We start from the raw sequence: 13,026 nt of genomic DNA, 5'->3' as shown, positions 1-13,026 counted from the left end.
AAGCAAACAAAATTTTGTTCAAAGTGCCTGAGTTCTTAGATTATGTTCCCTAGCCTTTAAAAGTTAAAGCATCAGTGGATAGAACACCGGCTGGGAGTCAGGAGTACCTGAGTTCAAATCTGGTCTCAGACACTTAACACTTACTGGCTGTGTGACCCTCGGCAAGTCACTTAACCCCAATTGCCTCACCCAAAAAAAAAAAAAAGTTAAAGCATTATTTTTCAATAAGTCTATGGTATTCACTTGAACATCAAAAATTAGTGGTGCAGGGCAGCTGGTGGTACAGTGGATACAGCACCAGCCCTGAATTCAGGAGGACCTGAGTTCAAATTTGGCCTCAGACAATTCACATTTACTAGCTGTGTGACCCTGGGCAAGTCACTTAACCCTCATTGCCCCACCAAAAAACCAAAACCAAACAAAACAAATTAGTGTTTTACCCAATGAAGGCCATATTTTCATATGGTATTTGCTTATGCTGTCAAGCTCTTATAAGAGAGCAGCCTGCTAACAATGCTAAAGGAAGCCAGGCATTACACTTTAAAGTATTTTCAGGAATCTAATGTGCTTGTAAATCTATGGACAACCAAGCTCCATTGAGACAGGGATTGCTCTACATTTTGCTTTTGTATCTCCAGAAAGAGGCACTTCATTATGAAACTGAACTGGCCTTAGTCTGAATGGAATGCCTCCGACACATACAAGCTGAGTGACCCTGGGTAAATTACTTATTGTCTCAGGGTCTCAGGCAATTCTGTAAAGCCATAAGTAAAAGAAATCGCAGCGGCAGCTAGGTGGCGCAGTGGGTAGAGCACAGGCCCTGGAGTCAGGAGTACCTGAGTTCAAATCCAGCCTCAGACACTTGACACTTACCAGCTGTGTGACCCTGGGCAAATCACCTAACCCCAATTGCCTCACAAAAAGAAAAGAAAAGAAGAGAAAAGAAAAGAAAAGAAATCGCCAATTTGTTTTAATGGAGAAAATCTCTCTGGGTTAATGAAATCACAGGCAGGTTCCCCAAACAAATAGAGCCTAGCATAGTACCTTGCACAGAGGAGGTATTTAATGTAGATGGGAATTTTAAAACCTGGGTTCTATGCCCAGATCTATCATTATATTATTTGGATAAATAACTTGATCTCTGTGTATGGGGTTTTTTCATCTATAAAATGGGAATGCTATTCACCATTCCCTGCTTTGAATGGATACTGTAAAAATAAAATGAGATGATATATATGAGAGTACATAGAGCAACAATGTAAAGTACTACAATGTACTAATGAAAGATATTATTGTATGATAGTAAGGCAGGTGAAAAAACAAATTCATTCAATCAGTTGTTTCTTCTACACAAAAACAAGTACCACTTCTATCCACGCTTTACCTTAATTGCTTTGATGTGATACAGACAGAAAGTGAGTATTCCTATAATTATAATATTTAGATTTTCTGATTTTAAATGTAAATATTCTTAAATTAAGGTGGGGGAAAGTTTATCAGGGCACAAAAACTTATTTGTTTCCTTTTTTCAGTTCTGTGAGAGACATGAAAGTGAACAGCAATTATTTTATGCAGAAATCAAATAGGAAAAAATTAAAATAGAACAATTCATGACTAGTATTATTTGAATATTCAAATGTTCCATGTTCTTAATGATGCTGGTATTTCCTTCAGTGATGCAGATCATAACCCATCCATGCATGTCTTTCATGTGCCAAATGTCTATACTGTCCATAGGGCATCTACCCAACAGGCTGAGGGTTTCTTCACTTTCTCTTGACATCATGAAGATACCATGGAGATTGGTCATCCCTTCATCATGTGACCATCCCATTTTGGTTTTCAATCATAGATTGCTTTGAGGATATCTTTTATTGTACTTCTTCATTATTCCTTATTTTGTAATGTGTGATAACCTACTCATCTCCACCATTTGCCTTTCCATTGTCCTTTTAAAATCTTCAGAGATTATAGGGTTTTGGAGGGTGGGGTGGGGCAATGGGGGTTAAGTGACTTGCCCAGGGTTGCATAGCTAGTGTCAAGTGTCTGAGGCCGGATTTAAACTCAGGTCCTCCTGAATCCAGGGCCGGTGCTTTATCCACTGTGCCATGTAGCTGCCTCCAATTATAGTGTTTCAAATCTCACAATCATACAATAATACCAGAAGAATATTGGTATTTTTAAAAGATGTGCCATTATTTTCAGAGGAAAGTTTGAGGTACTTAAAAAAATTTTTAAATTTCCCAATAGCAATCCAACTTGCTGCCCTTCTCCTGACCAATTTTTGACTTAACTATATCCATTTTCACTGTCTGTACAAGGTATCTATATACTAATGAATAATTTTTATAGGTTGTCCAATTTGCTGTATATCATAATCTGGACAATAGGCATTTTTCATTATTTGATTTTTGTTGAGCAAACTCTTTTGAGTGATAATGGATCTTATCCAGGGCATTTTTCAGTGTTCTGTTGCTTAATGTGATCAGCACAATGTCATCAGCAAACTGGATCATCTGGATCATTTCTTGCTGTCTATAAGGAATCCCTTTTCCATTTGGATTCCTCCAAGATACTAGCAAATACCTTTGTTGAATATATAATTCCCTGTTTTGTGCTTCATTTGACAGTAATCATTAGATGGTCATCAAGCAAAGTTATCTCTGTTAGAGTTTTCAAGGAATCTTACATTGGTTTTTTTGGTTGTTGTTTTGTATAGAAGGGAGATATCTTGTTAGAAGAAAGCATTTATATTGGGGGTTTTCTCTACGCAATCAAATGCTTTTCTATAAGCAAAAGAGGATCATGTGTTCTCTATATTTTCCAGTCAATTGCACAATGATAAAAATGTGACATACTGCGGAATATTGCCTGTGAAAGTCTATTTTTTTATTGCTCTCATCAAGTATTCCCTTGCAGATTGGTCTCACGATAATTTCATAAAGTAGGCATAGGGGTTGGTGTTTTTTATTGTTCTCTATGTCTTTTTTTTTTATAATAATGTTTCAGATATTTTTCTCACATCTTTGGTTCCCTGAGAATTGAAGTCTTGATGCCCTTATGAATGTGCTGGTTTCTACATGTACCTTATCTGTGTGTACTTGATTTTGTTCAGTCCTTTTCTTATATCTGTCCTCCTCCATGACATCTTTCCCTCCTCCACAAGCATGTCCAGGACTGTGATGGAGAAAAGAGACTTGTAAAAATATTTGTAGATCTTTTTTGTTTTCCATCCATTTATTGTTTTCCAGCTTCATTGTGAAATGTCCATGGGATAATTGTTTACTTCGGTCTCTTGACATATTTTTTCAAACTGACTGCTTCTGTTTATGGGGTAATGTTGTTCATAATCACCTACTATCCTTCTCTAAAATATTTTATAAATGAATTTACATCATAAATTAGTGTTGATCCAGGTTGCCATATTTTTTTTTTCTGGCAAGTAAGTCAATGTTTGCTTTCTAAGGTGTTTTTCAAACCCTTCTCTTCATCATAGCAATTGATTTACATTGGTTAAACTTCTCTATGAAATTACTGTAATTGTTAATAATGTTCCTTTTTCATCAATATCTAATTATGGGCCATTAATGACTTGTTTAAACAGGCCAAGTTTTAGTTGTTTTAATTGCATGCCATATCTTTTTTTCTTATTCTGGTTCTTTCTTCTAGCCTTGTATCAATTTTGAGCTTTGCTCTAAGAAGTTGGTGGTCTGACTATATACAGATGGCTGATTCTGGAATAACTCCCACATCAGTAATGAGTCATTTCCTGTCTGTTAAAATTTAATTTTTAGCTTTTGTGATGTTATTTGGTACTTTCAATATCTGGCATCTTCTAATTTTTTGCTCAAAGTATTCATGATGCATGGGTGTGAAACTTCTGTATATTCTACAAGTAGTTTGTCACTATCATTCATTTCTCCTGATCCACATTTTCTAATATATTTTCTTCAATATTCTCATCTATTTCGACCTTTCCATTGAAGTCAGTGAGTATCAAAGTACTGTTCACTTAATTTGGAAGGTATTATTGAGTTCTTTACATCATTTTTCTACCTTTTCATCTTCTGCAACACACATTGGGACCTAACCTGCAATTATTTTATTAGTAGTCTTTTTGCATATACTAGCACTGCAATACCAGATGATCAAATGTCTCATGAAATATTGTTTCTTGTTACTTTTAGATGTAAAATAAAACCATCTTCACCAATTCCTTTATTTCTTTCTCTAAGAGGAACCTATGAATCATCCTCATAGTTAACTGAAACTTCCTTATGTATTCTGGTTTTATTATTTATTTATTTATTTATATTTTTTTATGGGGCAATGGGGTTAAGTGACTTGCCCAGGGTCACACAGCTAGTAAGTGTTAAGTGTCTGAGGCTGGATTTGAACTCAGGAACTCCTGAATCCAGGGCCGGTGCTTTATCCACTGTGCCACCTAGCCGCCCCCTATTCTGGTTTTATTGATAGAGAGAATCGAGACTGATATAATTAATCCAGCAGTATGTTCACAAACTGAACAATGGACAATGGCCTAACATTTAGAGTGTCAACAGAAAATTTAATGTTTCTAGTCTAAAAACAGTGTGATTCTTAGCACATCACTCTGATACCATTACTGCAGAAGTAAAAGAGAGTGGCACAAGACTTGGGGTCGTTTTATATTTTTATTTGTTTCATGGATTACCTTGGCCAAAGAATCCATCACCAAGTAGTCTGTTTACTAATGATAAATTGTGTTATGCTTAGCTAGATTGGTGTTCAGTGGTGTGTTGCTGGGCCTGTACTTGAAGACTATTCAGCCTGGTAGAACCTGAATAGCTTTTAAGAACTCAGGGGTAGGGGCAGCTAGGTGGTGCAGTGGATAAAGGCACTGGCCCTGGATTCAGGAGGACCTTAGTTCAAATCCGACCTCAGACACTTGACACTTACTAGCTGTGTGACCCCGGGAAAATCACTTAACCCCCATTTCCCTGCAAAAAAAAAAGAAGAAGAACTAAGGGGTACCTCCATGCCACAGGGAGACCTCAAAGTAGGAGGATTTTGATCATAGCCTTGTTACTTAGTTTCATACACACATATGTAACGATTGGAATGACACCACCTGCTGGAGACTTACTGTAGAAAAGCTCCACCATGAGGAGAAGGCCTCTGAGGGCAAGCCATGTGGTCAAGGTCCTTAGCGTCAGGAAGTGACATTTGCTCATGGGTACTGTCTATCAAGGCTACCAGCCACTCAACTTGAGGAGCCTCCCATTTTCTGGGAGGAGGACATGAAGTAGGAAACAGATGCTGGTGGAGGGGGTCTGTCTCTTTTGGTTCCTGACCTTGCCAAGGTGGGTCAGATAATGGGGTCTCTTCGAAATAGTTAGATTTTTACCTTTCTCTCTGATCCTAATGCTCTTTAATAAATACTTAAACACTTACTTTTGCTAAAGCTTATAATTTATTGGCGACCACTCATTAGATTTTAGATAGTATAGCTAGAATTTTAGCCCCTTACACATATAGACATAGATATAGCTATCTTGAATGTAAATGTAAACATAAATGCATAGTACTACATGTGCACAAAATAGAAATTTTAATCTGTGACCTTTTTGTAATATTTAATAAACATTTATTAAATGCTTACTATGTAAGGCTGCATGGTAGAACAGAGAGCTATCTTAAGAACCATAAAGACTTGGATTCAAGTTCTACTTCTGACAGATATTGGCTGTGTGACCATAGACAAGCTACTTAGTGCTCTAAGCAACTCTCTAAGACTATAAGTTGCAGAGAAGATGTTGATCTGTATTGGAGAGGAAGTTTCCTCATTTGGGAGTCTCCTATAACAATGAAATCACAGGTCCAGTCCCTTTCCCTATCCTAATATGTGTTAGACACTTCATTAACATTAATTCCAAGGTTATCATACAAAGCTTGGTTAGGATCCCGTAATAAGTGAACTTTCACATTTTTCTTCTAATGGGTTTTTGTTTTTTTTTAAATGCAAGCTGGGTGGCACAGTGGATAAAGCACTGGCCCTGGATTCAGGAAGACCTGAGTTTAAATCCAGCCTCAGACACTTGACACTTGCTAGCTGTGTGACCCTGGGCAAGTCATTTAACCCTCATTGCCCTGCCAAAACAAAACAAAAACAATAAAATGCAAGAGTCTCTTTGAATTTTACATTTTCAAAATTGTATCAGCTTTTCAGACTACTCATAATAAAACTGTATTAATAATAACATGATGCCAAAAGAATTTTTAAAAATCAGCTAGTAAATCATCTTTTTTCTATACTATGCCCCGCCCCAAATAGTTAGAATTAGCTGTCTATTTTGGTGTTAGACATATTATGAAGACATAATGCCAAAGTAAAAGAGAACATTCTTTTTTGTTTGTTTTTGTTTTTCAGGGCAATGGGGGTTAAGTGACTTGCCCAGGGTCACACAGATGGTAAGTGTCAAGTGTCTGAGGTCAGATTTGAACTCAAGTCTTCCTGAATCCAGGGCTGGTGCTTTATCCACTGCACCACCAAGCTGCTCCCCAGACAACATTCTAAAAGACTGCTTTTTATTTGAGTAACTGAGAGGAAAGTTAAATCATAAACTACCAGTGCTGGAAGAGATCTAAGAAAGAGATCAATCTAGTTTAACCTTTCAATTTTATTGATGAAGAACCTGAAGCTCAGTCACCTAAAGTGAAAAGCACAAAATCACAAATCTAGTATGAGAGAATAAGAATCAAGGTCTCCTGACTCCGGGCCTGCACTGCATTGTTTTTGAACATACATTGCAGATTTAACAATGATTTGATTGTTTTTTCTAACTCAAAGAATAAAAAAAAGTTGTATAATGAATTATAGATTTTTTTTTCTGGCCAGAGCATAATAGAAATATCCCAGATGAATCAAAATGAATGCTATATTGTGAGAATTTAATGGAAGGACATTCCCTACCCTGCTTCGGTAAATTACTTGTAAGCTGCACAAACGATCATCAGCTTTACACATACTTAAAGAGACCAGTGCCTCCTTTTTTTCTAGGTAATCCTGCTATTCATAGGGATGGGGACTAGACTGTGAGCTCACTCCTATAGGGAACTCTCTGGTGAGAAAAATCACTCTATGCCCATCCAAGCTTTCACATTCTCTGCAACTTATAGACTTAGAGAGTTGTTTTGAGCCCTAAGAGATTAAGTGACTTGCTTAAAATTATTTTGTAAAATAAAGTTAGTTGTAGATCAAAATAGTAACACTTCTGTCCCAAGTAATCCAATATAACTAATACTTATTCAATTATATTGAAAGTACCTGGTTAGATGCTTGTGATTATGTTGGTATAGTACTTTCCCTTTCCTAATTAACTGTGAGAGGTAAAAAGGAGAATTGAACTGAAATGGAGCCCTTCATAGCTTTTTTCTGATATCAAACAGCAATTACCTTTACTTCCTCTATTCCTCACACATATGAAAAAACCCTGGCAGAAATATTCATCTAAACTCTTGAATCATCTTCCAAAATAAAATGCACATCTAGTAGCTTTAAGGAGATAAAGCTATTTACATATACCTCTGTCTTTTCTCTAATGTGTTTACAACACTTATCTTCACTTGCTATTTTACTTTATCTAGAATCAGTTCTTCATAATCATATATTATGCCCCATCCTTAAATTACTTTGTATTTCTATGCACTTTGTATACATCTTGTATTTACTTTAATGTATACATAAGGTTCTTTCTTTTGCCTCTCTTCTGCATCTCCAGTGCCTGGCACATAGTAGGAGCTTAATAAATGCTTGCTGACTGATTGATTTCTTTATTTCACTATAACAAAATTCAATTACTCTGAAAAAATGTATATATGCTTATGGGAATCTATATAATCTGTAATATGCACCTACTTAAATTTTATGAAATATTAACAAAAAGTTAACCACAGGGCAGAACATCTACAACTTTCCAGCCAGAAGTGTGGGCATTTTGTTTTTTGGTTTTTTAAATAAAGAAGATAGATAAATACAGACTGGTTTTCATGACATAAAATAGGCAGAAAATATTTATCAAGACTATATTCATCAGATCTAGAAGAGTGTCAGCATTATGACAGAAGAAATTTCCCTTTCTCCCTCTTAAGAATCTTCAATGTATCCAGAGAAAAAATGGCTTCAATAGCTACACTTCAAGATTATGTAGTTAAAGTATCCCACATGAGTATAGGGCAAATATTTCCCAGCAATCACAGAGCTTGAGAGGACCTTAGAGATAAGCTACTCTAACCTCCTTGTTTCACAGATGAGCAAACTGGGCCTTAAGAAAGACAAAATGATTTGCCCAAGTTTGCAGGAGTGTCAAGTAGCAAAATTGGGATTTGAACCCAGGTCCTTTGACTTCAATCTAGCACTCTTCTACCATATCATGATCAAAATTATTACTTTTAGGCTGGAGCTTATTTCTTCCACCAAATACAAGTCAAATACATCTAAAAGTATATATTGTTGTGGAGGGAGGAACTAATTCATAGATTTTTAAATACAGCACATTAGTGAAATAGAAATAGGGGCTCAGGCTTCATATACCAGAGAATCAAAGAAGCACAGAGTTGGAAGGGAACTCAGAGGTCATCTAGTCCATCCCATACTTTACCAAGAATCCCCTCTTAAATATCCCTCAAAATTGGCTATCCTACTTTCTTTTTTCTTTCTTTCTTTCTTTCTTTCTTTCTTTCTTTCTTTCTTTCTTTCTTTCTTTCTTTCTTTCTTTCTTTCTTTCTTTCTTTCTTTCTTTCTTTCTTTCTTTCTTTCTTTCTTCCTTCCTTCCTTCCTTCCTTCCTTCCTTCCTTTCTTCATTCATTCATTCATCTATCTGCTTATTTTTGTGAGGCAATTGGGGTTAAGTGACTTGCCCAGGGTCACCCAGCTAGTAAGTGTCAAGTGTCTGAGGCCAAATTTGAACTCAGGTCCTCCTGATCCCAGGGCCAGTGCTCTATCCACTGCACCACCTAGCTGCCCCTAACTATCCAACTTTCAAGCAAAGATCTCCAATAAGCAGAATTGCACTATCTCTCAAGGTAGACATTTCATTTTTGAATAATTCTGTTGGGAAGTTTCTCCTTACAGTGAACTGATCTGTTTCTCTTCAAACTTTTAAACATTGTTCTTAGTTCTTCCTCATAGGGCCAAGTAGAGTAACTTTAATCTCTCTTCTACCTGATTTTTTAATTACTTGGAGACAACTATCATATTCTTCCTGTCTTATGCAGGGCAACCCTTCCTTCCAGTTCCTTTCACTGCAGAGAAGGACATTGTCAAGCTGGAGCAACTCTAGAAGAAGGCAATTAGATTGCTAGGTAATTTCAAGATCATTTTATACGAAGATTAGTGTTAGAGAAGTTGGATTTGGTGTGTTTGTGAGTGGTGGTGCCATTGGTCTAAGGGTGTGGTCTACATGGATTTAACTAGTCAGACATTTGGCTCAGTCCCCACCCACCAGGAAGAACTCAGTTCTTCTATTCTATGAACTTCCATTCAGTCCTACTAGTGTTGTTTAATGGAGTTGGTCTCACAGCCATAGTTTAATAGCACATAGATCTTTCTTACTATAGAAGAAAAGGGTTGAGATCAAATATATTAAAACCACTATTATGTAGGTTATATACCCTACATATACTCTCAGATCTAAGTAGCCCTTAATCAGTTTATGGGTCTACCCCCTTCTTCTCTCCCTCTTCCCACATTCAAGAATTCTTGGGATACAGTTCAGGTGCTTAGGCTTAGACCTCCCCATGAGGCATGAGAAGCTAACAGCTTCTCAATGATGTTTAACTTATGACCTCCAAAGAGATTAATGTTCAGTCAATGGGAGGAATTGGGTCCCTATGACACTGATTCCGTCTCTGGCTAATTTTCCTTGCTCACCAATCTTACTGGCTGGGATCTCTGATCTTGATTTCCTTCTGTTTGCTAGAATGTCTATCTAATTATCGGGATTATAGTATAGGACACTGATTCCTCTTGATCCATGCTCATCTATAGTGGAGCGTAATTAAGAGCAGACTCAAGAAGGCAAGCTCCTTTTATACTTGCCATTTCTACTTTTCATCCTGGACTTTCCTATTCACAGCCACTGGATTCTCTATTACTTAGGCACCCATCTTTTGGTTCCTTCTCTCTTGGCACCCAAAGCTTGGTAGAGCTACTTACTTCAGGAACCTTCTGAGTGGGGCTACCCATATTTTGTTCCCTAATCCTTCGCTACCCCCTTAAAGCTAACTGAGATGGGGCCACATATGGAACTGTATCACTAGGATTGGACAAATATTCTAAAATACTTTTTACATGCCAAGCACTTATGATGGTGAGAACATTTTTCTCTTAAGATATAAGAAACTTGGTTTCTTTTGTGATACATAGGTTCTATCTTTTCCTTTATGGGGTGGGGAATGACGGTGAGGTAAGAAGAAAATGAATCAAGATTGTTCTCAAAGTACTGGTAAATTTAATATTACATGAGGTGAAAAGTCTATGTAATGGATAACAAAATGAAAACTGCTATAGAGCAGACTCTGTGGTATGCTGAGCACACAAGAACCAATGGATGAAGAATAAAGTGCTTTTAATGCACTGAAAATAGTTCCTTAGCAAGATTCCATTTACTTGGCAGTCAGTAACTTAGCCCCCTCACTAGTCCAGAATAGGAACAAATGCAAATGCAACCCAAAAAGCCTCTGAACATAAACCATGTCTAAAATAGCCAAGAATTGCTAAAGATGCAAAGATTACCAAAAAAATGTGATGTGATTAGTCTGTTTGCATGACTAGAAGAAAAGGAGCTTTCTCACTTGCAAAGAGGCAGCTTTGGACTTAGTGTCAAAGAGTACCGAGCAAGTCACTAAATTTCTCTGAGTATCAGTTTACTTATTTGTAAAGTTAGAATAACATTTGTTCCAAGTACCACACTCAGTTGTTGAGAGGAAAGCATCTTGCTACCTATGCAGCAATGTGTAGCAAACACACAAGTAAAACCCTTCACACTAAATCACAAGAGATTATTTCTGGATAGAAGGGAATATATGGAATTAGGGGAGAAGAGATAGACAACGTGTTGATTAGAGACCCGGTAAGAGCCCTGCATATCCAAATAGCCTCTACAGGGAACCATATACACTGAGAGGCCAGTACCAGGTAGATAAGTAGTATGGTACTGTGGAAAGGACATGGGATATATACTCAGAAGACTTGAATCTGAAACCTAGCTCTGCCATTTACAGCCTGTGTGAAGTTGGACAAGTCACTTAACCTCTGGACCTCAGTTTCCTTGTCTGTAAAGTGAGAAGATTGAGATCAATGACCTTTAAGGTCCATTTATAGCTCTAAATTTATGATCTTATGAGATCCTGTGAGTCTAAGTCTCAAAAATGGTCCAAGGCAAGAAAAATGGCACTTATATTGAGATTATGTGGAATGGGATTTAGAGTGTTGGTAAAAGGGAAGAAAGGGGTTCAGAATATAAATAAGACAGATATTCAGCCTCCCTTGGATGATCTGGAGAAAAGCCAGATGACTCATGATAGGATTGACTCCCCAGGGGAATAAGGAACAGACAGCACAGTCAGAAATCACAGGCACCAAAGATGATCTTGACCTACCTCTTTGCTGATACTCAGTCATGTGAATATATTTTATGGGAAGGAGGGGCAACCCCTCCCCCAAACCCAGGTTACTTGATACCCAACAGAAAGGAGAAGGAAGATTTTCCTTATGGTTAAAGAGTTCAATTAAAAGCTAGTTTGCATTTTTTTGTCCAGGTAAATAAAACTTCTGGTTCTCCTAAGTGCTTCTACAGAAGCTAAGGATCCTTTTGTGATGAAGCAAAATGAGCCACATATTGACATTTTCATATTATTTTGGGGTGGGGAGATTAGCTATAAAGATTTCATGGGATATTGATGCTCCTAGGATTTCCTTCAATGGGGAAATGAGCCAAAAAGACTTTGAGAAATTTTCTCCCATTTCACCCCAAATTGGCTATGTTTCTATCATGTTAGGGGCTGTTGTCCAAATAACACAGAATATAAATATAAATACATAAAATAAATAATTATTAGTTGGCTGTGATTATATTTGTTAAGTCCTAGCTTTGCTAGAAGGATGGGAGAAAATACAAGAAAAGGAGAGAGGCAATACAAGAAACAAACAAGAAAAATAAGGAAAAAAATAAGAGGATGCAAAAAGAAAGAGGGCAGTGGTTGGAAAAGATGTCAGAGGATTGCAGGTGATAATGGGGGTAGTGAGACACAAAGTCACTGACAGTCACTGATGGCAGTGAGAAGTGACAGTGGGGAACAGAAAAGAACATGCAGTACTATGCTGAAGGTATGCCAAGCAATATAATAAAGCAGTTTGCGGAGGCTTTGATTAAAAGAAAAGCTAAGTCCTACTCACTTCAGTGTTTTCAAACAGTATTATGGCAGTCAGGTAGTGCCAAACTGGAGATATGCCAATCAGTACAATATAGTAGTCTATGAAGACATACTTTCACTGAGATAGAGTACAAAAATCATATAATTTTAGAGCCGGAAGAGATATTAAAGATCATCTAGTTCAATCACTCATTTTAAAGAGGTATAAACTGAGGCCTAGAGAGAATATTTTTAATGCCTAAAGTCATGCAGTTAGTACATGGTATCAATAACAACAGTATTGTAAATATAATCAACTTTGAAAGACTTAGGAACTCTGATCGAGACAATGACCAATCATGATTCCAAAAGATTCATGATGAAATATGCTTTCCATCTCCTGATAGAGACCAACTTTTACTTTCTTTTCTTTTCTGCTCCAGCTACACTAGCCTACTTGCTATTCCTTATGTAAAACTCTCCATCACTTTTTTTTTTTGGGTGGGGCAATTGGGGTTAAGTGACTTGCCCAGGGTCACACAGCTAGTAAGTGTTAAGTGTCTGAGGCTGGATTTGAACTCAGGTCCTCCTGAATCCAAGGCTGGTGCTCTATCCACTGCACCACCTAGCTGC

The sequence above is a fragment of the Dromiciops gliroides genome, chromosome 3 (genome assembly GCF_019393635.1).
Source record: "Dromiciops gliroides isolate mDroGli1 chromosome 3, mDroGli1.pri, whole genome shotgun sequence".
Lineage (NCBI taxonomy): Eukaryota > Metazoa > Chordata > Mammalia > Microbiotheria > Microbiotheriidae > Dromiciops > Dromiciops gliroides.
The sequence above is the reverse complement of the archived record's forward strand: the minus strand, read 5'-3'. Positions refer to the sequence as shown.